We start from the raw sequence: 23,481 nt of genomic DNA, 5'->3' as shown, positions 1-23,481 counted from the left end.
CAAGGTTTAAAAACGGAAAACACTAATGTGCAGGATTCCGGTGCTCTGATTGGTTGTTGGGGACGCAGCGTCAAAATGTAGAGTGTAAGTCCCGCCTCCCTGGACACCAACTACCGTAAATTGAGACCAAAAATGATTAAATGAATACTAGAGGTATCACAAGTATTCACAGTCATTACTCAAGTAGAAGTATAAATACAAGGGTTTAAAAATAATTCTGTAGAAGTTGATGTATCAATTTAAGCTTTTTACTCAGGTAAAAGTGTAAAAGTACTGGTTTCAAAACTACTGAAGGTATGAAAGTTAAAGTAATGTAAGGGGGGAAATGCCATTAAGAACAAAAGCTTAGGTTGCGCCACAGGGGCCTATAGTGCACTACCCTACCTCCCAAAAAAAACCCAACATTTTTCTAAAGGACATAATGACTATAACTATATATGTTATATTAATATGTTAATGTACCATGTTTACACTTCTCATCCAACCACAATCAAATTCACTCTATCCGGATTTTTATTGAATGATGACAAGCCGGAATGAAATAGGAGTAACAAGGCTATTTTTAAAATTTAAGGAGTAAGAAGTAAAGATAATTGCGTGGAAATGTAAGGAATAGAAGTGAAAAGTCGGCTGAAAAATAACTACTCCAGTAAAGTATAGATACCCCAAATTTCTACTTAAGTACACCTTTTATAAATACATTAATCTAAAATTACCAGGGATGGAAAGTGATTAATTGCATTTCCTCAAGTTACTGTGATTTAGTAACTTTTTTTGTGTGTATTTAGTGTTCTTTTACAACTTTTTATTGGAAGTGTTACTTTACTAAACTGCTAAACAATCCCCTCATGTGCAATATTTATATTTATATTTATAACTGTGCAATAATATTCATGTCCAGTGCAATAGAACGGTGAAAACTTTTCATATAATGTGCAATATCCTAAACCCAAATACCTCTTCTCCCCACCTGAATGTATATATTTGACATTTGTTTTATATTATTACTGTATTCGTGATAATAAATAAATAAATAAATAAAAATAATAATACATATTATTTGTATTTATCACATGCACCTTCAGGAGCAGCGCTTCTAATTTCATTGTACAACTGACAATGACAAATACAGGCTATTCTATTCTATTCTATTCTATTCTATTCTATTCTATTCTATTCTATTCTATTCTATTCTATTCTATGCTATTCTACATTTACACTGCTTTAGGCACTGAGGGAAAACAAAGTGAAAACCATAATTAATGCAAGTTTTCCATCAACAGTGTGCCAGCTGACTTGCTTACATCTCCCACCTGGTGATCAGGTGAATTAATGAAGAAGGAGGGGAAGAACACGCATACTGCTGAAATCACAACAAATACATGCACAGGTTCATCCCTCCCAGGTCAAGAACTGGTCAGTGAAACTTTTCTTTTACAAATCCACACCTCTTTTAAACCATAGTAAGGTAAGCTGCAAGCTACAACCTGATTTGTATCTGGACAAGCCATCCTGAAAACTAGATAATTCATAGTGAACTCTGCACTGCAAGCTGTGACTTGATGCAGAGGGGCGGCTACAAAGAGTCTTACAAAATGAAAAAAACACAGTGACATAATTTTGGGCATATCTCACTTTTTAACTCCCTGTTTTGAAAGCACTCACTACTTTATGTAGGCCTAAACTTGAAACAAAGCACTATTAACTTTTACTTGAGATTTGCAGACTGATAGTTTTACTTCTACTCATGTAAAACGTTATCCAATTAATAATAGCCTACTTTTACCAATACATATATTTGAATACTCTTTCTACCCCTGAAAATTACATCCCATACCTCCACAAGGAACACATTGTATTTTACAAATGGGTATCTCGACATATCTAAATATTGCACCTGTTACTTTCATAAAGGATCTGATAAAGTATGAATGTCTACGGAAGCCCTAAAGGACATGATTAAATACATTTTATTTACTCAGTTTTCTCGAGATAACAAGATAATTTTCTCATTATCTCGAGAAAACAAAGTTTGTTATCTCGACATCTCTACTTGTTTTTTTCTATAATGGGATCATTTATCTCATTTTATCGAGGGAAAGAAACTTATTTTCTGCATTTTTAATCTTTAACCTGTAAGATAAATGTCTCGTAACAATATGTATTTTTATTCTTTACTGAAGCAAAATCTTTGCTGTTTTTTTTCAAACAATGTTTGAGAAAAAAAAAAAGAAGCTATTTAAGAAACTGATAACAGGCCTTTTCTATTACCTGAAGTTACTTTTACAGAGAATTGCTCCTTTTATTTTCAGTACAGAAGCCCTAAAAGAACACGATTAAATACATTTTTATTCTCTGTTTTTTCAAGATCTCAACTTATTTCTCTAGTTATCTCGAGAAAACAAAGCTTGTTATCTCGAAATAACGAGAAAAATAATTTGATATCTCGAGAAAACAAGTGAAATTAACTTGTTATTTTAAGAAAACAGAGAAAGTAGATGTATTTAATTGTTATCCCGTAAATATCAGCAGTAATCATATATTATTTTGTTAAGATTAAGGATTCCTAACGGGCCACTATGTGTTCTTTTACTTTTACAATTACTTACATAGTTCTGTAGAGATTGTACATGTTCCAGTCTCCACCAGGTGGTGGCACTTTGGTCCCACACAACCTCTGCCTTGTAGCAGGTGTCCCAACATTATGACCTCCTCCTCATGAATTGTCAGAATGAATGAAATGTGAAACAACAAAGTATCTTATCCCTTAATCTGTTTTTCTTTCATCTCAAGTCCTCAGAGCCCCTTCACAACATTTTTTTTTTATTCAAACAACATTTAAAATGCTAAAGATGTTCAGTTATAGTAAAAGTAAAACTGGGAATATTGAGATTTGGGAAGCGTTAGGTTTGTAACATGTAGAAAACATTATGTTTTTTAGAAGAGTATTTTGTGATCTTGATGAATCCTTGATGCACTCATGCAATGTGTACCAGCAGATTCCCAGCAGTGAAAGGACAAAGCGACGAAAGACACAGGGTACATACATGTCTCAGCAGTATTTTGTACTTTGCATTTGGCTGAGACCAGAGTTCTTCCTATACCATATAACCCACCGTCTCTCACCACTCTATACCCTGAACTCCCTTTAAGAGACACGCTCAGATACAGCTGAGTGTGCATGTTTCAGCCAGAATGGCATCTGTTTTCATTTCTGATAAACTGTCAGAAGAAAATCAAAACCTAATCGTTTTTTTTTTCATTAATGGCACAGTGCAGGACACATGTTAGCTTTCACAGTGATTATCATGAATTCAAATTCTCTGCAAAACAATTTCTTATTTCTTAAGAAATTACATGACACTTTTAAGGTGTTTTTTTTTTATTGAACAAAACTTGATTGAAAGAGCCTAACGAGCAACCGCCTTCAATAGAATAAGTCATAACTAACACCTTTCTCATTATGCTCACATACACGGCAGACCATGTGACCGATTATACAGCAGCAGGTTTAACATGCAGCCTGAGATCCATGGTGCTACGTCGGACAAAAGACAGGTTATCGCAGAGGCAGCAGGGCGTTGTATAACATTGCGGTGGCACAGCTTTGTGGGGGTGGGGTTTGTTGATTGGAGAGTGGAGGAGACACACATGTGAACATCAGCAGCTCAGGGTGTGGTCATCTGTGCATGCAGCTAATTACAGAGCATGGGAGTATGCCTCCCTTAGGTGTTGCCCCCTGAATGACAATGCCAGTGTGCAGCGTGGGCTATAACACTTGAATCAGCAACATTACTGTAAATGGCTGACATACTTTTGCTCTTGTCAGGTTTGCCTTTCCTCATACCCAGTTTAGTTATGCAAATGATCAGAGTAGAAGCACATGTGTCAGGCTAAGGGTTATTGATTAGAGATCTAGGTGTCCGCTTCATAAAGTGATCTATAAAGAGCTCTCTGTGAGGCACCTTCTGATTGCTGTTCACCAGCACCTGCACTAACAGAAAGATAACAGTGAGGCGCGCTTTTAATCTATTCAAGTGTTTTTGATACAATGTTGAATGAAGCCGTAATGAATGGTAATAAAGACAGAAAAGCTGGCTCCTCTAGCTGCTGTTATGCTCCTGGAAGTTTCATTGATTTTAAATAAACTGAGTGATTACATGCAGCAGTCAGCTGGTTCTCCAGGACTGAGTCGTGTAATTGAAAGAGAGTCTGACAAATTTAATCTACATGAGAAAGTCATGTTTCTAGAAATGTGAACTCTTTAAAGTAACATTTTAAAGAAGCATATTAATTGCACTCCTCTCCCTCACATCTTTTATCTGCAGCCGTTTTCATTTGCATATCAGCTCATACACCCCCATTTTTTGGTCCTGTACCTGGATCCTCTCACATTAAAATAATGCCTTTATTTTGCACAAACCTTACATGACATTCACTTTTGTTTGACTAAAAGTCTTTAATACTGCCGTGGAAGTCATTACATCTCAAACAATTCAATATATAGAAGCTGTCTTCTTCATATGTAAAAATGGAATATCTACAGCAGGTGTGTTACCTGCAATATGTTTATCATTTTCACCTTTATTTTTACAATATCGGCACGCCCCTTTTCTGTCCTAACAATATTTACTTTACAATCCTTACCCAGAATTCCGTCTCTACTGCTATAATAACGGTTGCAGGCTCGAACATGTTTTGGGGACAGAAACGTGTTGCTGCTTCTCTTTTTATTTGTTCACTTATGACGGATTATTCTCAGCTGACTGATTCCATCTTTTCAAAATCCCCCTCTCTAATTATTCTACTTCTAAAAATCTCAGTTTGTCTGCTGTGTGTTTTGTTTTACTCTGTAATTGTAAAGCTGCTCAAAAGCTCCTGACAATAGTGATGAAACGGATGAGTGATTCGGAGAGAGATGCGTGTTCAGTTGAATCTTCTTTTTCACACCTCAGCGATGACTTCACCGGTCGCTGTGTGTGTGTGAGGAAGCTGGTGGACTCCCCCATCGTCCCTTTCCTCACTGGCTCTCTCTCTTCCTTTATTTTTCCTCTCTCTCTCTTTCTTTCTCTTACTCTCTCCCCTCTCTTTCTTTCTCACTCTCTACGCCTCTCTTTCTTTCTCTCTCCCCCTCCTTGTGGAGGAGGCAGCAGGGTGTGGCTTCACCCGGTGGAGACAGCTCTGTAGGAGCACACACACAGACCCTCAAAGAGAAAGACTCTTAGATGTGCAGATAAACACTAATAATGTACGAGTGATTAATACTGTGTTTTATTATTCCAACAAAAGCAAATCACTGTTACACTTTTTTGTGCATCATTCCTTCCTGTGTCATAAGCTTACATTGGTAAGGGTCTTACCAGCATTGGGCTGATTTCACTGACATCACTAAATTACATTGAAAAGCTACTGCTTGGTGTTTACGTGATTAATGCATATCAGGAGTAGATATGCTATTATGGATGTTCCCTCAAGCTGCTTATGTGCCATTAAAACGTCCTCTGATGAGATTGGACGGGAGGTTTTTACAGCAGATGTGCTAATTGGTGGTGGTGGTGGTGGCAACAGCCCAAGATTTATAAACACGAGACGTTCCTGTGAAGTGCTCACGAAGCTGAACATTTCAGAAGTTGGGTTTATTTCAGTCGGAAATCACTTTTATCTTCCTCTAATCCTATGTATCTGAAAAAGATATAAATGACACGCTCAGGAATGAATAGATGTGCCTTGCAGTGAAGCGTGTGTTTGCACTTTTATGTGTAAAGCAGCAGTGAGAGATGTCGTTCGGGGAGTGCAGAGTGGGGTGTGGCAGGATTCTCTCTGCTTTCTCTGTTTTTGCATTTTGCTTAATGTATGCATGTGTAGGGTATGGTGCAGTTTTCTGCATGGGACAAAGTCAGCATCTTAATGAAATATAAATGGTAGGTTTTGAAGATGATGTCATCATTTTACATCTTGGATGCCCTGTGTATTCTTTTTTATCCAACACTTGAATTCTGAGAAATGATGTGGAAGAGCACCAGGCAGAGGAGCTGTGTTGATGACATGCACATTTAAAAGAAACACAGGTTTTTACCCAGCAGAAAACACTGCCTGTCCATCACACAATTGGTCAGGAAAATCCCCTTCTGAGTTGCATGTGTAAATAATTCATGAGGTGTGTCTCTCAGTGGAGGTAGAATACGTCCTGAGAAAAGCAAAGAGGGAGGTAGAGCGTGAGGGAAAAGACGAAGGGAAAGAAAGGAGTATGGTGAAGGGGGAAAGGAAGCATGGTGGGGTGCGATTGGTGGGGTGCGGTGGGGAGTGGGTCAGGGAACAGGAGGGGTGGGGCAGCGCATTGGGAGCGATAACAAGACAGAAAGACTGGGATGTATTTTTAATAGAGAAGCTTACATGAGATTGTAAATGTGCGAGGTGACAGTGATGCAGGTGCAAAGAAAGGTGTAAAACACGTGACTGATGAAGAGTTACAGCAAATGACAAAGAGCTAACACATAAAGCAGTTTTGCAGCAGTTTGAAAGAAGGTTGTAAAGGGCAAAAAGGTACAAGGAGTTCTCTTCCCGTAGCAACAAAGAAGGGTTGCGTTTATTTCCAGTTTTATCACCGCTGTAGTGAGACAATAAAACAGAGCTGCAGTATTTTTGATTACTATAATAAAAGTCTTCTCTATCTTTTATTTGATCATGAAATTCACAAACACACTTAGCACACATCAGAGTAAGCTAGGTTAGGTTTAGGTTAGGCTCAACCACATGCCCTGAAATCCGTCTTCATGTCACTGTAACTGACACAAACCTCCAGAGAGCAGCAGCTGCTCTTTTCCTCTCTAGCCTGTGTTAGGTGTGTGAGTGTGTGACTATGCACTTGTGTGTGTTCATGAATGCATCTTAGTGACTTTGACCCATTCAAGCAGAATAATGGGTGTGAAGGCAGAGCGGTAGCACAAGAGATCTCCATTTTAGCGGATGAAATGCGGGGACTCTGCATTATTCACTACTGACCCAACTGGAGGGCTGGATGCTGCACGCAGTTGTTGGCTCTGCAGCTCTTATGGAGGGCCGCTGGTAGATGCACAGATGTAGGTTTGTTCAAAACACCCAGAACATCTTGTAACAATCTGCAGTGAGGGAAAGAAAAACCCTCTTTGCTTTGTCAGCGTGCCCTGAAGCAAGGCATTCAATCCCTACCCACTCTGAGAAAGCTGCTGCAGTAACCATCACACAGGTGTTGTCTTTGATTAACTACAATGAAAAAGTGTCCGTCACAACACATCATACACTGTTGACTCTAGTAGCTGAGCTCTTTTTGAATCTTTTTGAACAATCATTAGTTGCTTTTCAACATTTAGCCGACAGTTTATCATCTGAAAGAGATATGAGAATGTAGTCTGTCGGTGATGTGTCAGAAGTGTCCTTGTATAGTTTGTGTCTGAATTGAATTAAAGAGTTGTTGTTGAGCAGGTTTTGGTTTTATGCTAATAAATAAAACTGTAGGGAATAAGAATACACTGTCTGAAAAGCATGCTAAGAACTCCCTGTGCATAACAGTCCAGCCCTAGATTTTGTGTAATATCTCCCACTCCCATCATGTCTTAAGTTGTAACAGGCTATAAACAATTACAAGTAGTTATTACTTTACCTTGCATTCTTATTGTCTGCGTTACAGGCACGTAATCTTTACCAAGCAAGAGATGGATACAACTATTACTGTGAGTAACACAGTTGTTATGTTCATGTAAAGGGCTAGCAAAGATGGATACTTGTGAATCATTTGGCAGGTGTGAGGTGTGTGGGTGTGAGTGTGCTTTGAACGATGGTGTAAATCTAAATGGGTACTCAGTTTGTTGCAAGCAGATCTCATCATTATTTAGAAATAGCTACATCCACAAACATATAAGCATTTCATCATTCCACACTGTAAACCCGAACAGTGCTTCTAACTCATAGCCATTAAGGGTACAGCACGCAAAACCAGCTATTTAGTTGAACCAACAATTAATTATTGAGTTATCCCAAAAAAAAAATGTTGTTTTAATTATATGTGGATCAATTTTATTGAGTTAATATCCATGTCCCAATAACAACTTTTGAGTGTACAGAGTAGGATGCTGCGTATGGCGTCATCAACATCAACACATAAGTCTTCACACACTTGAAAAACCACTTCACAAAGCAGCAAAACTAAACTGGAGACACAAGGATTCAGAACTACAAAATAAAACAGTAAACACAAGACTAGACCAAGACAACACAACAAGAGACATGGATCACTAAACACTCAATGGAGACAAAGGATAACTAATACAGAATAAACATGGGAAGGAACCGGGGCGGCCTGCACGGTTGTGTGGAGGGTAGCGCTGTTGCGTGAGAAGGTTCCTGGTTCGAGTCCCCGGTTGGGCAGGTGCCTTTCTGTGTGGAGTTTGCATGCTCTCTCTGTGCATGTGTGGGTTCTCTCCGGGTACTCCGGCTTCCTCCCACATTAAAAAAACATAATTGATCACTCTAAATTGCCTGTAGGTGTGAGTGTGTGCGTGAATGGTTGTCTGTCTCTCCATGTTTGCCCTGTGATAGGTTGGCAACCTGTCCAGGGTGTACCCTAGCTGTCTTCCGCCCAAAGTCAGATTAGTTCCAGCCCCCCATGACCCTGAAAACGGTCAAAATAATGGATGGATGAAACACAAGGAAAAAACTAAACTAACCAAACCATGACATGTACTTAGTTTCATCTAGTATGTATGAATTAAAAATATTTAAAAATGTAACTAATACATTTGATTTCGGGAAACTTGAAAATAAAAAAAAAGTAAAGAAAACAATTGAGTAAACTTAAATTATGAAAACTATTTTATAATTTTAGTTATTGTCAAAAAATGTATTTCAGCTACTTAAAACTCTTATGTAATCAGTTACGACAAACATTTTGAACAGTTTCAACTTGTTCGGGTTTACAGTGCACAGTTGTTCAGATCTTAGAGATTTTATTTTGAAACTTCAATCTCCAAACTCTCTGCATAGCAGCCTCTCCTCTCTTCATCTCTCTGCTCCCCCTTTCTCCCTCCCACGCTTTTTATGCCAGTAGAGATCTAACCAGTCACTTAAGCAGCCCCCTGACTGCCGGTTCCTCTCAACACAATGTTGCCAACAGTTTCTCTATTGCTATAAATAATGCAGGCCACATCTAAAACTAATAAGGGAGCACTCCATACTGAGGAGACATAACTACCTCAAACTGAAAAACATGCAGAGATTTATTGACACATTTGTATTCAGCCATGATTAAATGCACCCACAGCTGTCTGAATGCAAAACACACATCACATCATCATTATGTTGTTATTATTACTAATTGTTGATTGTTACTGATGACGACATGGTGTCATTAAAGGAGAAGAGACAATTCACTGCATGAGTGTCCTTTGTTCCCTGCGATCTAAACCTCTTCTGGTTGCTTCCCTACCAAATTAGTCTCTCTGCGGTCCACTGAGCAGGATTATCACACACACACATGCACGCACGCACACACACAGCTGCTGTGAGAGTAAGATAAAAGGTGGCCTCCAATTTGCTAAAGGTCAGGCCTCTTCAAGTAGCAGACGCTCTGCTACTTGAAGGTAGAAAAAAGTGCCATTTTGTAATTATTGAAAATATAAACATTTTAGAGTCAAAGAATTTATCATAATATGAGCAAAATAATATTTGCAGTTCTCCAAAGAGATACCATCTGGATTTCATAATGCCTCTATTGTCTGCTCCTTCACAAAAAGCTGTGGAAGTGACCGTGCAATTCAGTCAGGGTGCAAAAAGTGAATAATTCAAAGAGACTACAAAAAGATGACTGGTTATACGTCTAGCTCTTTGCATACATTGTACATTTTATAAAGGACCTGTACAGTATCCCCTCATAAATTTGAATACATTTTGTGGTTTATCACACCTCTTCAAACACAGTGTGTGTCACATCAGGGAGAAACCTTCTCAGAGGACATTCACAATAGACTGACTGATGGAAAAGATTCCTTCATCACGCAGAGAGCTTGAATAAATACCTGAGACCTGACTGTGACCTGAACTGAATCCTGATCAGCTCTGTAAACGAAAGCTTTCACAAACAACCTTCATATTGATATGTTTTCAGTTGATTTCTTGTAAAGGAGGCATTGATTTTCATTCAGTCGCACGTCTATATTGAGGTGAGAGGCTTTGTCTGCTGCACCGCCGAAATGCAGTCAATTCTTTTCTCTCCACAAATATGAACATGTTCATCAAAAGTGACGAACCGGCAAGTGCACAAACCTGTTCACGATGAAGCAATGCCCTTTGTTTACCTTGAAGAAGTGTGTGTGGATATGAGTGTGTGTGCCTCAGTATGGTGGGGTGGTTGAGGTTTTCCTTTGTTTCCACTATTTGGTGTCACAAGAAGGGGAGGGTGAACACGAGGAGAGGAATGCCCTTGCAGACTGACCGACCTTTGCAGACACAATGACAGACAAATGTGTGCTGCCAGATGCACAGACTTCTATTTACATGAAAAGACAAGAACACACACATTCACAACATTTACCTTCACCCAGAGACCACCTGTGTGAATTTAAATGTCGATTTTGAATCACAGATACATCAAGCCTATAAAACACATCTTTAAAATGATTAAAAATCTCACAAAGCAATCATTTTTTAGGTGTTCATTCTTGAGATAATTTCTTTTTATTTGCACTAGGTCCACAGGTTGATGCCTCGATGACTCAGACATGGCATGTATTCAGTCGTAGACACACTGACACATTTTAGCAAGTATAAATTAGATGTTAGATGGATGGTGACTGGGCATGGCTGCAGAGGGAGGATCCTGCTGGCCATATATGATATTTTTCAACATCCTGGACATCCAAGCATATTGTGTTTTTATTTTCCGCATGGTGTTGAACCCAGACCGGAGAACAGGGAAGCACCAGAGTTTTGGCAAGGCATTGGTGGGACCTCAAATCAAGAGAAGATGACATAACCCAAGAACCTCGACTTCTCCAGCTTTCATGAAGGGAGGTAAGGGTTAATGTTACTGGGGCTGCTGATGCTCCATCTTAACCATTTGCACAGCCTACAGTACCCTAAACTAAGCATATGATGCTGTTGTATTCAGTTAAAGTCTGATTTTTCTACCATGACCCCATGGAGTGATTGCAGGAGAGAAAAGAGGTGTTAGTAATATTCCTAATTTCATCCTTCAAGGTTGCATCCAGTTACAACAATAAGAAGCACCGTGATGCATGTGGACCAAATATGGACAGGAGGACATGATATAGATGCATCAAGAGTGAGACATACAGCACACACAGTAGAACTCTGACCTTATGTGTTGTATTTATCTGGATGAAGAGGCTTTAAGTTAAATGCAGCTGTGTGTTGAATTTCTAATTCAGTTCAGGGAAATAAACATCAATATTGATGGAAAATGATGCCTCTTTCATATATGTTTAAGATAAACCCGTTTTTTAAAAGCATTTCTTGGTTATATTCTTGTTTTAGTATATTTTATCACAAAAACCTCATAGAAATTTGGTTAACTGTGATTGAACAGACGCAAATGACAAATATTAAGTATATTAACTGTGTCTGTATTGCTTCTAAAAAGGATAGAGTAAACATTTCTTGAATATTTTTAAATTAATGTTAAGCTTTACCCTAACTTCCATATTTTATGTATTTTTTCTCTGCAAACTTCCATAAACAAAGCTGAAAAAATATTTGTAATGGTGTATTAATATTGCATCTGTATTGATGTGAGTTTAGACATGCATGTATGCTCCCACATGCCTCATGCATCCCTTAAGTCTGCACCTCAGTTTGAACACTCTGGTATTAAAAGTCTAGACACACCCCTGACAGAAAGAGGACTTACATTTAAAAGTAAGCTATTCCATGTATTTAAACTTTTCCCTGATATTTCCATACCCTCCAGCAGTCAGTGAGTTTTTTGATGAAAGAAACACAATGTGAATGCTACTTTGAAAATCAAGCACAAATAAAAGTCTCGTCCAACTCTTGGGGAGTTAATATTCTGACTTTACCTCATCATTTATCTGTTTCGCTCTAACTGCTCTTTTTGCTCCCTAAGAACACAGCAAGAAGCAAGGCACATAAATCCCAACACATCGCCATAAATTCAAAGTGATAACAGATCAAGTAAGCTGTGAAAAGAGCCAAGAGAGATTTCTACAGACAGGTGATATATGACCTCTCAGTCTGCTCGGGAGCTGACCGAACAAGCCTCTAAACTGCTTTTAATTAATAGCTGATCCTACTCTATTGATTTGCGTTCTCATTATGGGGCGTTAGCTTGCTATGGATCAAATGTCCTTGTAATATATACAAGCACACACAGAGAGGCACATCCTCGTACAGCACTCAGCACTCAGCAGAGGTTTTACTGTAGCCATTTCATTGTGGGAGGTAAATATTTTAACAGTTTACCAGACAGAGGCTAAATGCCTGCACTATTTTCCGGCCCGGAGTCCCACAGGCTCAGAACAAGATGACATTTTTAATTACGGCCAGGCCAAGATAATGGAATGCTCTTGGTGTTCTCTGCCTGATCAATAGCTGTTTATGTGTGTACAGTGACACAGTATATCAGCCTGTGGGCACGCTGCCAGCAGGTGGGGAATGACTCCAGTCAGCACTTTAGGAGGCAGGAGAGGAGGCGAGGAGGGAGGGAGGGGTGTGCACATATACATTCTGCAGGCCTGGGGAATGGGAGGCCTTTGCGTTGCATGTATTTTCCAGGTTGATGTAGTGCAGCAAAAGAGGGCGGAGCCTAGAGTGCAGGAGTGCAGACGGTCCTGGTATCATGGATTTCAGAGCTGAGTCTGATGGATCGGCAAACTGCAGCACTGCAGTGTGAACATGGGATGACAAGAAGACTGAAACGAGAGATAATAGGAGGTAGAAATGTACATACTGAGGAATGATTAAAATGTTTTTGTGTTATTAAGTATTCATTCTGCTTTGTTTATTCATGTAAAGTAGGCAGGTGGCCTACTTAATCGGGGGCCTGTTGGGAGAAGTGATGTTGTTCATCTCCCAAAGGTTGACACAGTTTGCTATTTGGAGCTAAATAAAGTTTATCCGTCAGGATTTTGTTTGAGAAAGATCAGTATTTATTAGTACAAGCTACAGAGCCCTTTTCTATGGTAAATACATAATCTAATCAAAGGGTTCCCAAACTTTTCAGCCTGCAACCCCCAAATTAGAGGTGCTGGAGACCGGTGACCCCAACTGTCACTCAAGACTGTTAAATGTTCCTCACTGCATTGGAATCATAGACTGTATAATAAATAGACGTAGTATCCGTGACGTCACCCATCTGCTTCTGAAACCCTGTTATGAAGCCGATCGTTGGAGGGTGCCATATTGGAAATGCTAAACTCAACCTAGCAAGTGTGAGGTAAAGAGGTGGGCCTGTAGCCTCTTTGCTAACAGCTACAGGGTTGCCCGCCTTTCAGTCAAGTTAAATGGGCAAAACTGGTAAGTGTTAGCTCTTCAAGAACAACGAGTTATAACAGAATTAACTCTCGGTTCGGTGTGTGCCGAGAGAGAAATGAGCTATTTAGACACAAAGTGTTTTTTGAACCAGGCTGTAAACATGTTTATTTCTGCTGCAAATATCGTCTTTTTTGAATTGGTGTGTATGTGGTTTCCGGTGTTTCTGCAGCCAGCCTCAAGTGGACGCTCAATGAACAGTAGTTTTTCGCACTTCCTGGAAATTGCTGCTTGCTTAAAATACACTACCAGGTTAATCCAAAAACTGAAAACTCTAACAAAATAAAAAAAATGGCCTTAGATATTTAATTTAGCGTGACGGTAACATTGGCCAACCTTCGTGCACATAATGCTGTGTTTCCTTGTGTGGCTGCTGATACAGTCGTTTATTTGGCTTAGTCTCCTCAGAGGTCTTGCGGCAATAAGGAAAAGTAGATAACAGATTTTTTTTTTATTATTATTATCTGCTTGTTTTATAAAAAAAATATAACCTCTATTTTTATTGATATTTTTTCAATTACTGATAAAATATGCAATTTTAAATCGTTTTTGGAAAGCATTCCGCAACCCCCCTTTCAGTTTTACCCCCCTGGGTTCCCTACCCCACTTTGGGAACCACTGCTGTAATCCATACATTCTGCATAACACTGGTTAAAAACCTTTGAAGATTTTAAAGGTGTCCTGAGAATATCGATTTAATTCTAAGCCTGTCAGATAAGGAAAGGAAATGTAAACACCCTGCTCCCAGGCAATTTGCTTTATTTTCTAACCTAGCTCTGCTCGGCTTTATGTCGGGCTCTCTTTCCATCACCCAGCTGGAGATAAAGACACTCATGGTCCTACGGTGATGGATGTTCAAATCCTCATCACACAAAGTGCAGATTATGTGTCAAGCTTGTGACACTGCACATAAGGTCAGTGAAATGAATGCTCTTACTCTTAGAAAAAAAAACATTGCTCCAGTTTGTCATTATTAGACTGTCAAACACCTTTTTTAAAGCTCGTCTGTAACACTGCCAACCAAATTGAATTAATGTGTTAACAACTTCTGTGAGAAGGCTCCTGTTGCTCAGTTAGGCAATGTCTTAGATTCATGATGACATCTCATTAATGAAAGCAGACATTAGAGTGACATGTTCCCATAAATGCCTCAGATGTTATTTAGAGAACAATTACTCGGATAACTTGAGACGGTCATTTCCTCTCCATGGAACGACAATCTTAAAAAATCATAACCCCATAAAGTCATCCATTACCGCTTTACAATCTTGAATGATGTCTTGTAATTACGTTGCTCTCACCCATGACTCTTAGGTTACTCTGAACGCCGCACTCCCAGGAAAACACTGAGCCGCAGTCCATCACTAATCTTAATGTCATGTCTTGGAGCTTGAAGGTTGAAATAGATATATCTCCTCCAACAGGCACAGGGGAGGAAGGTGATGACGGTGCGGTTCGATACTTTAGCACCACCCACTCTCCACACATCACATACAAAGACATTATCACCTTCAGTGGGTTAAGGCTGAAGATGTGTGCAGCTGTAAGGAGGCAATAAAATCTGGGAGCTCCATTACAGCAAAACCAACAATGAACAATTTAAACCATAAAATGATGCAATTTTTCTGTCATGTTTGCCTTATAAAGCATTTACAACTCACAATAACTGGTTAATAGAAACATTACTTTATTGCTCTTGGATCAGAATGAATGAATTTAAGTAAAGGTCCAAATATGTGGGAAGGAAGAAACATGAGAAACAGAATTACACAGGAATTCAAGAGCATATTAATGCACTTATTAGCTTTTCTTGAAGGGAGTTCATTTTGAATATAGACACCACTCTTCTCATTTTACTCGCAACAAGAAAGGGACAGATAGAGACAGAAAGATAGAAAACAAAATTATGACTGATAGTTTTAACTTGTGTTACTCATTTATGCAAAATACCTTAAATATATAATTTATTGGACATTTCATGCATCAAGAAACCCACTGACCCATTTGCATAATGACTACCTTCTCTTTAGAGCAGCATTGACGACATCAGATGATTAGTTTTCTTGAACTTCCACTCTTTGGACACTGTGTGTAAATCATGTGTCAAGAAAAATTACATTTGTCATTTTCTTTATGAAGAGGACGTGTTCATACAGGAATGACCTTCCTGCCTCCACCAGCACACAGTTTATTTTGCATTTTGATGGACTGCCACGTTCCCTGAGAGATTTTCTTATGCCTCTGTAACACATGCGCAACATTTTAGAATTTTTCAGGGGCTATGCCTTTGTTCACATATGTCACTCACAGCATGACATCTTCCGTTTCAGATGAAGAGGTCACCAGTCTGGAAGAAGATGTATCAAGAGGTGTCGTATGACGTCAAAAGCATGCTGTGAGCCACCATGTAATGCTTACAATGTGATGGTGGATGAAGCGACAGAGACTCACACTAGGATAACAGTTTCTACATTAATAACAATGCTATCTTGAAACCATATACTGTATAAATAATGGACGTAGTATCCGTGACGTCACCCATCTGCTTCTGAAGCGCTGTTTGGAGGCCAATCGTCGCCGGCAGCCATATTGGAAATGTTGAACTCAACCCAACTGCTGTCGAGCGAGTGTGACGTAAAGAGGCGGGCTTTGAACCTACTCGCCAACAGCTACACTGTTCCCGCCTGTCAATCAAGTCAGCTGTGCCTCTCATAATGGAGAACTCTTAATCTTAATATCTTTGGGAAAAAAATTCACCCCCCCGTACAGTGTGCCGATCCAGAAATGAACTTTCCAGACTACACTCGTTTTTGTACCAGGCTGTAAACATGTTTTTAATGCTGGAGAGATCGGCTTTTTTGAATTGGTGTGTATGTGGTTTCCGGTACTCCCAGAGCCAGCTTCAAGCAGATCCTCGATGAACTGCAGTTTTTAGCACTTCCACATTGGACTCATATTTTTAGACCAGAGGTTGCTGCTTGGTTGAAACAGACAGATGTGCAGAAATCTTTGCTGTACCTAAAAATTATTCTCCTTCTTCAACCTTGGATGTTTTATCCATCCTGGACAGAAGGACAGAAGAGAGATCGGTCTAAAGTCAACATGGTTTATTCTGGTCCAGGTAAAGCATGTGCTCAGCTGAAGTTCCAGAAGGAATGAGCCCTGATATACAGAAAAGATGAACATTTATCTTCTTGGGCTGCACCCCGTACAGTTGGTTGGACTTCAAGATTTGCATTCTCTGACTCCAGTTCAGACAGGTTCAGGGTCATCTCTATCGTGAGCTCTGAGAATTTCAGGAAGTTTCCAGTAGATTCTATGCATGAGTGAATACAGCTGAACAGAATCTGACCTGATGAAAGTTTCTCTTAAGAGTATGAGTATTTGTTGCAACAAAACAAAAAAAAAGGGAAAAAGGATTTATGAAAACATAATGATGGACAACAAAAAAATATCAAACAGAGACAACAAATGTTATAAAAGGTGTTTTACAGATTACTGCATACCTCTGTGTACATCTAAGATCTTTAATCAATCGCTCACAGTGATTGATCAGTGCTGAATGGTAATTAGTTGTATGTCAGCTTGCAGCAGCAGAGAAACAACATCCCGCCTTTGTTTCTCACAAGGTACATGATTCACCAGTCTTTGAAAGAGGAGGGAATGGGTGAGGGGTGAGTGTGGACCCTTACCCCTCCTACGTGTGCCCCAGCTGCTTCGTGGAGCCCTGGATGTTTGAGGACTGGATACTGTGTTCAGCAGGAGAGGTTGTCAATAAGTTGGCCTCTGGAGGGCAGGCAATCTTTATCCCTCCAGCCTGACAGCCTGCAGGGCTTTGTCTGTCCTTTTCCAGTCCTTACATCCTCAGGTCTGGTGAGGCAGTGAAATGTATGAGTCACACAGCCGTATCTCTCTCAGTGTGAATCAAGAGGAGAGGGGCACTTAAAGATGATAAGTTTGTGGAGTTGAATCTTCCTAGAAACTTAAAATGAAGACAAAAATCTAAAAAAAGAAACAACTAATTGTCTCAGCTAAGATAATCCCTCATGCCCGAGAAGGAAACACTTGAAGTGATTCATCTCATCAAGGCTACATGTGTGTTTTGCTAATTTTGGGAAATCTAAAATATTTTAACCAACAAGTCTGAGAGAACATTTAAAATATCACACACACAATTTAATGAAGGACTTTTTCAAGGTGCACACTAATCCTGGAAGATAAACATGCCATCCTAAACTCAAGTATTAGAGGCTTAGAGAGAGTTGTTAAACAACAATCTGTGCCTGGGAACAGCCCTGCAGATTAACACTATTTAATATATTTTTATTACTGCTGAGTCAAATGATAATAAGAAATATGTATGTCGTAAATTCGGAAGCCATAAAACGTTGTCCCTTGCTCCTCAGTTCCCTGCCCCTGTATGTGTGTTTTAGCATCTTGATCGTCATTACTTTGGTCTCCTTACTTTTACCCCTGAAGGCTATTACTTCTGTTTGGTCCTCTCTGCTTTTGTCTACTGGATATGTAAATGCAGTTAATACAGTCACCATCATAGCCCCTTGTGTCTCTGAACACATACATTGTTTTGGAGTCAAAATATAATATAGTATGTATTGAAGATCGACTATAGCACTTAAAGGGATATTCAAGTTTTATTGAAGCAGAGTTGTTTGAGTTACATGACACTAATACTTGTACTAGCCACAATGGATGGCGGTCAGCTTGGCCCCTTCAATGAGAAAGTGCCCGGAGAAACAGCATGCAAGCTAGGCTACAGTTAACTGCTGATGGGGCCAAGTCTGCCACTTGATTAGGCTTGTTTTGAGAGACTGCAACCCGAGCACTCATCTTGATTTAAGTGTACATACTACTGGGAATTTTTTCAGCACTTCACTTTTCCATCAGAAAAGCACTATTTGCAGACGCAACACAGACGTGCTGTAAAGGCTTGCTTAAATTAGCCTTGATAACAGTGGGAAAAAAATAGTCCTGCTTTAACTCTTGCAAAGAATACCTTATTTTACATTTCAGTGTTATACCTAGGCCTATTGAACACATTAAATATATATTTTAACCACTGAGCCTTAGAGATGCTTCTGAGGCTATCCACATTTCCTATAGGCCTACCTCTTTTTGACCAATGGAACAGGGTTGTATTTCCGGGCTGGCACTTGTGCTGGTTCAGAGCTGGTTGAACTCGCAAACCATCACGGCACCCGTTTGTTTTTTGTGCCCGCTCGAGACTGGAAGAGGCACGTCATGACGTCAGATTTACGTGACCATTTTTTCCCAGCAGCGCTAGTGTGAACTTTCCCTCACAACTTCAACGGTGGCGGACAACGGCAGCTTTTCTCGTCGGCCGACCCCTGCTTTGCCTTGGAATCCATTAGTCTTTTTTTTTTTTCCGCTACAGGACAATCGTAGAAACACGCTGGGTTTGTGTTTTTGATCTGCTGTTTTTGATGTGTTTTGGAGCTGCTCTGGAACCGGTTTTCCCAGCCAGGAGCCGGTTCACTCGCAGTCGAAACATGAAAAACAGTTCTCAATTAAGCGCTGGCTCCAAACCGGCCCTGGAACTGCCTCGGTCGAAAAGGTGTACTTGTTTTAGTATTCATGCTACATTTAGCTGACCAGCTGCTGCACAACTTACTTTTGTAAACTGCTGCCATCTTTTTTGTCATCTCTTGCCAAACAGCTCGTGGCTGGTAATGGAATCACTTCCGGATTAATTTATACTCCAGAAATGTGACACAGGTACGACAACCTTAATTCAGCCCCTGTAGCTTTTTGACACCCTCCTTGTTACCTCTGTCACTCTACTTTGTCAAAAGTGACCTTCATGTTTTGTAACATGTGCATGTGGCAGAGTAACTAACTTTAAATCTAGTGCAGGCATACGGTGCTGGTTACTCTTTAATGTGATGAATGTTATTTGGTTAATGGCTTTAATAAAATGCAGTTTAGTGCAATTTTAGAAGCACCAAGAGGATCAAACTCCTATAAGGCTGATGAGGATATTAGTATTAATGTCTGGTCTTTCACAGTGTCACACCTGTTCAGCAGCAGAAGACAGTAATGATCACAATCACACAACCAAACCATTCCATAAAAATGCAACCAAAGGTCAATTAATATTATTTTGTGATTATCGTTTAGCTTAAAAATATCAGAGGGAAAAAAACTGCAACTTGATGTAGAAAGTATTTGCGTTATCACATTACTGCTAATCTCTGAGCTGACTCTCCAGTAGCTGATTTTCAACAGCCAGGCTGTGATGAAGTCATGTGAATATTTTAGCACAGAGGAAAAGGAACAAAGAAAGAAGAAGCCTTGAATAAAATCAAAACGAAAAGCTTGTCTTTCATGTAATCTTTTATCTTATCAGGCTGCATGGAGCTCTGACATGAAGCTCTTAACACTGTCCTTGAAACAGAATCATCTAAATCAGATGTATAACTAGCTTTTAAAGCTTTGCGTTCCTGATTATTAATTATTCCTTTTAACACACCCATCACTCTCATAGTTACAAGTTTTAATAAGAACTTGAAGAAATTTCCTCTCAACAGGAGGATGATTTCAACTGTGTGGCATTTTAGCCCTGCATTTTCAATTTGTTCTCTCTCTGAAAACGCTGTGTCATGGTCTGCGGGCTGGATGTTGAATAAAAAGCCCCCGGATGGACTCAGCTGCTCTATTATGGATTAGGCAGCAACAGCACACACCTCTTACACGCCCCCAAAGAACTGAGGGAACATTTTAGAGCACAGTGGTACACTGTGTACTGTAGATGGACAATCTGTCTAGAAAATGCTGTCTCAGTTTGTATGTGCACTTTTGAGTTGTCTTCATCTGTATTAAGATTTCTGCACATGACAGGAACTTATACATGAGATTGTGCAGACAGAAAAACTATAATATTTACTGTAATTTTTCCAACCTGCTGATCTTTTAAAAAATATAGATGTCAAAAATGATCTTGAAGCGGCACTGTCCGTGTAAAATATGTCTCCTTGAGCCTTTAGAAGACTCAGCTTTGTATTACTTATAAAGCACAATGTCAAAATCTAAATGGATATCATATTGTTGGTTTGAGTCCACATAACGTCGTTAATACTGTTTGTGGTTGCAAACTGTAACACATGGTTCCTTTAAGGACACATCCCTGCGGGTCAAACTTGTTTTTTCCCCCTCTCTGGTCTCCTCCAAATAATGAGTCCCCTCTGACCTAACATCACTTCTCAGACAAGCCAGTGACTGAGCAGGTTAACAGAGAGTTACAGTTAAAGATGCAAAACTGACTGAAATGATTCAAGTCTGGAGATAAACACACTCATAACTTGGTGATAGATACATTTTCAGGAAATCTACATCATCTGTTGCGTTACTGAAAAATGAGGCATTTTTTAATTCCTGACAGACTTTTCCTCATGTAAAAATTGAAACTGAGAATCCCATTACATCTCCAGGCTGACTTCTGACAGAATACTTAAAGAGCAGAACAGACTCAATCTTTTCTAAAATATTCCAGAGTGGTTTAAATTTCTGAGAGGCATTTTCATCTTCACCAGAATCATCCCTAAAGTGGAGCTTTATGCCTGCAGAGGATCTTCTGCAGCATTGATGGCAGTCTGCAGAGAGGCAGTTCTGCTGCTTGTGATGCACACATCAGATTTTGGTGCTCCTTTCTCCTTCTCTGGTTTCTGATGCAGCCAGCTACAATCTAAAAATACCTTCTATTTAACATTTAATAAGACGTTTCCATGTATAACCAAGGATTGTATTAATCTGATTAAGAAGTAGAGGAAGTAATAAATCACACTTTAGCACACCTTTGGATAGAATGAGATTTCAGCCTTAATTTCCCTTTGTGAGATCTGTTTTATGGGTTATTTTCTGTCAGTCTGCTTATTGAGGAGTGAAACGCTCTGTTACTTGACACCATTTAGCAAGGTCAGCATAGAGACCTAGATACCTGCAATTGATTTCTTACAACAACAGAAAAGAAAATAGGTTTGGAGGTTTATAGGTTATTAACAGCTATGACAAAATTTCTTTATTTATTTAATTGATGAAGCAACATTTCTGCAAACTAACAACATTTGTTACAGTTAGAAAAAAACAGGTGTTTAAGTCTGGACCCAAAAGCACAACCGGAGGCCGATGAAGCAATTAAGTGAATTTATTGAAGGGGAAAAAAGGGTGGAGGGAAGGGATCCAGGGTCCAAGGCATGAGGAGAGGTGAAGGCTGGAGACTTGAGGAGGAGGCTGGTGAGTGAATCCAGGAAGAGAGTGTGGCAGTTTGGCAGCAATTGGGCAGTAGCACTGGGGGCTCGTGGAGGCACTGGGAGAATGGAGGACAGCAGAGTTAGCCAGTGGTAAAAACACACAAAGCTGGAAAGCTCGAATAATTGAAATTCAGGAGAGAACGGGCCGAAATACCACATCAGATGCGGGAATAATCTGACACTGGAGAAACTTCACAGCAGGGCTTTAATGCAGGTGGTGATTTCAGTAATTTGGTGCAGGTGTGAAGGTGAAGAAAAGAAAACAACTTCCAAAAATGCCAACTTAAAGGCCTAAAACATGTTGCAATCACCACAACATTTTTGCTATTGGAAAATTTCTTTACTGATGTATCTAGGCTTTGCATACACAACAAGTTAGAGTTATTTGGGTACTTAGTTTGCCAGAGGGATAGAAAGGACAAATTAAGGTGTCTCTTCAAGAGCTTTATGTTGTGTGTGTAATTTGAATGTAATGTAACGCAATCTATGGCCTAATAGCAAAGATTGAGAAAAACTTTTAGCTCTCATAGACTAAATTAAGTCAATTAAACTAGTTTATACCATCAAATAAAGGCTGACAATAATAAAAGTATATATAGAACAATAGTTACCATGCCCAATCTTTTTTTTTTTTTTTATAGCAAAGTGCTAACAGGTTGAATACCTGCAATACCACTTCATCAATTATCACAGAAGCTCATACAAAGGTCAAGAATAGTACTAAGATCTCCATCTTCGTTCAGGGAGAAACATTGCCTTTGGTCTGTCTGTCTGCACGTCTGGCTCTGCCCTCTCTGTCTCTGCTATTATTAGCACAGAGGAGAAAAAAGAGAGCTGGTTTGGTTAACAGAGAGAACACCACGTCACACACAGGGCCTAGCTTGAAATGATTCAGCACTTTGTACCAGGCGAGGAGATGGAGTGAATTGATAACCTTGCACTAAGCACACTATTTATTACTATTGTTTCTGCCTGTCAACAAATTATTCTCAGTTGTTGCTTCCCCATGAGGTTTGAGCCTCATCCAGTTTTACTGTATCGACTACTGCTCATTATTTTGGATATGATAAATCTACTATCCTCTATGTGTCCCATCTGTTACTGCAACCTTATATAATTGGCTGACTGTTTTCTGTACGTATGCCCTCTCCAGACCTCTCTGTCTGTCTGAACGAGAGCCAAGTCTGTCTCTCTGCCAGCAGTAATTCCCCAAGGCAGCTAAAGCTCAGCAGGATGCTAGCAACAGATTCCAAGGCAACGCCAGCAGAAATTAACACTTTCCTAACAGGTACAAAGAATGAAATATGCATAACCATCTGTCATAGAGTCCTCTGGCAGAATAATGCCAACAAAGCATTGACAAATCGTTTCCTGTCTGAAAATATGTCAAATATTTTGGGAAAACTAGCTTGCTCAATAACAGTAATAGTTCTGTAAAAGCTGCAGGGACAAGTTTAGCCTAAATGGAAGCAGTAATGTGGCAGCTAGCTGGTCTGAGACAAGAACTATTTTTGGCAGTTAGATTAGACATTTTTTTATTTTCCAGGAGTGAAAGACAGTGTGTAGCAAATGTCTTGTCTGAGGCGTAGCTTGTCAACCTAAAACAAAACCCTAGTTAAATCATTTTTGATTGTGATATGTTTGCATTGCCATAGAT

At 39.5% G+C, this 23,481-nt stretch overlaps 1 long non-coding RNA gene across 1 annotated transcript; it reads left to right on the top strand.

The window, feature by feature from the left end:
• Positions 1-1,289: 1,289 nt before the first annotated feature.
• On the top strand, positions 1,290-11,453 carry LOC117816160. Its single transcript, XR_004631901.1, has 3 exons — positions 1,290-1,416; positions 10,933-11,043; positions 11,230-11,453. It is a non-coding gene; the product is annotated as an uncharacterized LOC117816160 (long non-coding RNA).
• The last annotated feature ends 12,028 nt before the right edge of the window (positions 11,454-23,481 follow it).

This window comes from Notolabrus celidotus, chromosome 7 (assembly GCF_009762535.1).
Source record: "Notolabrus celidotus isolate fNotCel1 chromosome 7, fNotCel1.pri, whole genome shotgun sequence".
Taxonomy (NCBI): Eukaryota; Metazoa; Chordata; class Actinopteri; order Labriformes; family Labridae; genus Notolabrus; species Notolabrus celidotus.
Note: the sequence above shows the minus strand (reverse complement) of the source record. Positions and strands in the feature narration are given on the sequence as shown.